The sequence below is a fragment of the Micropterus dolomieu genome, linkage group LG12 (assembly GCF_021292245.1).
Source record: "Micropterus dolomieu isolate WLL.071019.BEF.003 ecotype Adirondacks linkage group LG12, ASM2129224v1, whole genome shotgun sequence".
Classification (NCBI taxonomy): domain Eukaryota; kingdom Metazoa; phylum Chordata; class Actinopteri; order Centrarchiformes; family Centrarchidae; genus Micropterus; species Micropterus dolomieu.
Window position 1 is genome coordinate 37,349,905 of NC_060161.1, and position 5,177 is coordinate 37,355,081.

A 5,177-nucleotide genomic window follows, 5' to 3' on the forward strand; every position below is an offset into this window, starting at 1 on the left:
AGTCTAGTATAAGTTGAAAAGTGAAAATACTGTTTCGTCTTCTGACCTTGGTCAGAAAAGGTCAGAAGACGAAATAGTTATGCAGTTTTTTAACATTGTACCTTATACTTGAAGATAACATAGGAGCCTTACACTCAGCAACTAGAGCCAGAGAAGGTTTTGAAGAGTGCCTTGTTTGCTGCTCTCATATACAGCAAGTCTAGTTTAAAGACAAGAGAATGAGCACAAAACCAAACAAAACTGGGTAAAGTGCTTAAACAAAGAATGACCTGCTGACTGAGAAATTATGAACCACACTAAATGCATCATTAATTGCAATGTTGCAAACTCCTGAGGTATTCTCAGGCAAGTAGCCCACACAGAGCAATAATAAACAATCAGCTGATCGAATGCAAATATGTGCTTTCTATCAGTTAACGTTTTTCACCCTTTTGCCTCACTACACACTATACAGTAAGCCAATAAACATGTAATATCCACAAGACCTACTCAAAGGTCACAATAAATGACACCATCTATAGAGCTTCAAAACTATTTAGTGTACAGATAATTCTTTCATTCATTTGATAACTAGCAGTGGGTTAAAGCCGACCTATCTGATTAGTTTGAAATTGAGCATATACTTTGGAAGAAATCAATCTATGCGCCGATGCTTGTGAGAAGCAATAACCATAATGCCATTGCACGATCAACAGTTGTTCGCTTGTATTGTGAGATGTGTGCTTTTATTTAAACAACTTCCTGTTCAACTGAAATCCTCTCATACAACGTACCGAAATGCTTCTATACAACATACATTTTACTTGAGTGTGTGAGAGCGTTTCAGTTGTGTGTGTGTGTGAGAGAGCGTTTCAGTTGTGTATAAAAGCATTTCAGTTGTGTGTGTGTGTGAGAGAGCGTTTCAGTTGTGTATAAAAGCATTTTACTTGTATGTGTGAGAGCGTTTCAGTTGTGTGTGTGTGTGTGTGTGAGAGCGTTTCAGTTGTGTATAAAAGCATTTTACTTGTATGTGTGAGAGCGTTTCAGTACAGTATGTGAATGACTTTGGTTTCATATGTGTATGTGAGAGGAAATGTACATGTATATGCATGGTAATTCTGAATAATGTCCCTAGGGGCACCTCATAAAAACATGTGCAAACTTGATATCACCAGCAAATTAACATGTCAGTTGATCTACTGTGTGCACGCAGAATGGCGTCTTTAAAAAGTGCAACATAGCACCTGTTACTACTTTTGCCTTAATGATTATGCAGTTTTTTAATATTATTCTGTAAAGTAATGGGAGGCTAACATGCAAATACATTTATTTACATCACGCAATGGGATCTACCAATCCTAAACGCAATTTCATGTGAGTGCAACAGCATCTCTATTTAATACGTTTGAAAGGAAGGTGCAAACCACCAAGTGTGTGTGCAGAGATGGCTGCTGTTATTGTTGCCAGGAGACACAACCGTGATTAAAGAAAATGTAGAGAAATTAACAATATTAGATATTATTCTATATCCAATTTATAGAAATACAATTATTTTATTTTATTTATTCTATGAACTATGTGAATGGAATTGTATTTTCCTTTAGCTTTGGCGATACTGTTGTATTAATATTTATGCCAATTAAGCCAATTTCGTTTCGACTTGACTTCTTTTCTCCGTGAGATGGAAGAATTAAGAAAGTTGCATGGCGCTGCGGAGTCTTCAGCTGCAGTAGTGGATGGATCACGTGTAAAATTCATCCAACCAGAGGGAACAAACTTGGGACGCACTGAATAAAAACAAACCAAAGTTTTTACGCAGTGGCTGCTTTCCCTCCCGACTCTCCATGGCGGAAACCATTAAAACATGCAAAACCCTCATTTAAATACTGCCACCTCCTTTGTGTTTGCTCCTGTTGTCATCTACGTAATAATTCTTAGTTGATCACCCAGCTACAACAACTACTAAAATTGAATGGGTAATATTTTAGAATGCACACACATTAGTACTCTTTATTCCCATAAAACCCAGATCGATGTCTAGTGGATGGTTTGCCACTCTAATGACGAATGTAACAAATTTAACTGGTATTCAGTTAGAGCAATAAAACACGCTACATACACACAAGCACGGAACGGAAAACGGAAATGAGTCAATAAACTTCCAGAACTTCTGTCCCGTTAGCTGCTGCTCGCATCTGGTTCTGTCCTTCAGCTTTCTCTACAACGTCGTAATCATTAAATAAAGTTATTCAAACTGCTTTTTCATGTAAGCAAAAACTTTCAGACTTGAGCTGAAATGTCTTCACCTCAGCTGGCGCCATCATTAACTCTCCTCGACTACAATTGGTGTTGATTGCAGTCTGAACAGATTAAAAACCACATTGAGCACCAGAAAATAACAACAGATTGAAATACATAACTACTCTGTATACAGTTAACACATCTAAAATAATCTGGAGAGGAACATGTGAAGTTACTGAAAAACTTTGTCAGGATGTTTGTATAACAGGAAAAGTATTGACACAACTGTATAAACAAAAGAGGACAAATCGTAAATACAGACAAAATAAAGATTAAATATGTTCAACTATAACACAATAACAAGAAAATATGTATGAAGCTCACAGAAACAATATTTCATCAGGAGTGGAGCTTCATTCTTGACCTTGGGGAACACATCTGTAATAAATGAGTCTTAACTCAAGCCACACATATTACCTTGATGTTGGACCTTTGGACCATGGCCTATTATACTGCATTTCCAGCCCCATATTGTAGTTCTGTGACTCAGTATCTGTCTGAGACAAGCTGTTTCTTTGAGACCCAGCCCTCCCCAAAGCCCACTGTCTTCCGATTGGCCATTGTCTAATGCGTTTACCAGGTTGCTGCAGGGATAGGTCTGCATGTTCCTTAGTGGGCGTGGCCAGCATTCTCTGCCTGGAGCAAATTACCATATTTGGAAATCTGGCTCGGTATGACATCATATGGAGCCATTAGTAGAAAAAACAGTTCAAAACAGAGCGTTCGGATCAGGGGGATATCTGAGGATTTAGCTTACAGGGATTTCCTTTTAATACTTTCACCTCATTATTTGAAGCTTTGGTCCTGTTTAATATGAACATCTGACATTGTAACATTGTAGAAATGCTAGAAAATATGAAAAAGCATAATAGGTCCCCTTTATGAAAACTGAACTTCCTTAGTTTGTCATCACATGACTCTAGTTCGGGACAGTCACATGATAACAGGTGGTTGTATTTGGGTAGAGATGGTAACCTCTGTCTCTGTTCACAGATGCTCTCTGGTGTCAGATGTGAATGTGCTTCTTGATCTTTGACTGTCTGTTCCTCAGTTTGTAGAAAAGATTAGACAACACAGCTATCAGGGCAGAGGAAACGGCTCGCTTGGCTGTTAAAAATGTTCAAAACGAAGTTTGTGGTGTTTAAGGTGACTACTCTGAGCAAAGGTTTTTTCACATTGTTCACACCAATAAGGTTTCTCTCCAGTGTGAACACGTCTGTGCTTTACTAGTTCACCTAATGTAGGGAACGCTTTCTCACATTGGTCACACCCGTATGGCTTCTGTCCGGTGTGAACACGCCGGTGGCTTTCTAGGTGATGTGATTGAGCAAAGGCTTTCTCACAATGGTCACAGTGGTACGGTTTCTCTCCAGTGTGAACACGTAGGTGGATTTTTAATTGTCCTGATGTAATGAAAGCATTCCCACATTGATCACAGTTGAATGGTTTCTCTCCAGTGTGAACACGTTTGTGGACTTTTAGGTCACCTGGTTTACAGAAAGCTTTACCACATTGATCACAGCTGTACGGCTTCTCTCCAGTGTGAACACGTTGATGGAGTTTTAGTTTTCCTGATGTGGTGAAAGCATTCCCACATTGATCACAGTTGAATGGTTTCTCTCCAGTGTGAACACGTTTGTGGACTTTTAGGTCACCTGATTTACTGAAGGCTTTCCCACATTGGTCACAGCTGTATGGTTTCTCTCCAGTGTGAACTCGTCGATGTTTCTTTAGTTCACCTGATGACGTGAAAGCTTTCCCACACTGGTCACAGCTGTACGGTTTCTCTCCAGTGTGAACTCGTTGGTGTTTCTTTAGTTCACCTGATGTAGTGAAAGTTTTCCCACACTGGTCACAGTTGTACGGTTTCTCTCCAGTGTGAAGTCTGTGATGAATCTTTAAAGATCCAGATGTTGTGAAGGATTTGTCACAGTGCTGACAGTGGTGACGTTTGAGTCCCTCTCTTCCTCTCCGTTTCTATAGCAACAGACATACAAAGAGAAAGACAGTGAGTGAGATGTCATGGTGGAGCGAGCTACCCAGAACCAAACCTGTCCGTTGCTAAATTAGCCACAAAGCTAATGCCGTTTATCAGTGGAGGAGCGCTAACGTCGTAATGAGCCGTTAAACTATAGTTTCTGACAGTTAGTCTGTGTGTCTGAAATGATTAAACCAAAGCAGACATGTAAATAAACATGAGCTGAACAAGAAAATAAAACTGCTTCCTGTAGCTCCTCTTTGTGTGACGTAGATGTGAAACGCTATACCGATGGTGGTTAAATGGTTTCACGTAGCTTTGGTTAGAAGAGTGCTGGTAAAGGGATGAGCTACATTGAAATTATGGCAGTTAATGTGTAAAGTGAAATACACATGCTTATTCTCTCACACTCTCCGTTTACAGACGGCTGAAAAAGTTGCACCTTCCAGTAGCAAATATTTATTGATGTGCAATTGTTTACATGTTAACTTTTTGAGACTGTAATCTATTTTATTAACACAATCCATTTAGGAAAAGGTTTTATAGCCCACATACATATATACAAGTTTTCAATTAGTGTAGTTTATACAGTAAAGGGGTCTACTATCCAAATCATTCTTAAAATCAAAATATCGGCTCATAAATCTGCTTTTTTTTGCTTTAATATCAGCATCGGCCCCCAAAAACCCATACCGGTCGGGCTCTAATTACCACCTGTGACAACCAACTGCAGGGGTGTGTCCACAGAGGGCCTGGGGTGGTTCAGACCTCTTTAGTAATCTGATTGGTGACTTTTTGTGGTTAAACAAAAAACGATATTAATCTTTAGCCATCATCAAGGACTATTATTCACCATGTCAACAGGTAAATAAAAAGGCAGAGCCTCCATTTTAATTCAGTGGAGTGTAGTGGTCGTCAC

General features: G+C 39.3%; 1 protein-coding gene across 3 annotated transcripts in view; it reads right to left on the reverse strand.

The window, feature by feature from the left end:
- Window positions 1-5,177, reverse strand: part of LOC123980197 (zinc finger protein 239-like) — a 387,571-nt gene that overhangs the window by 217,770 nt on the left and 164,624 nt on the right. The gene's annotated exons all lie outside the window — the stretch shown is intronic.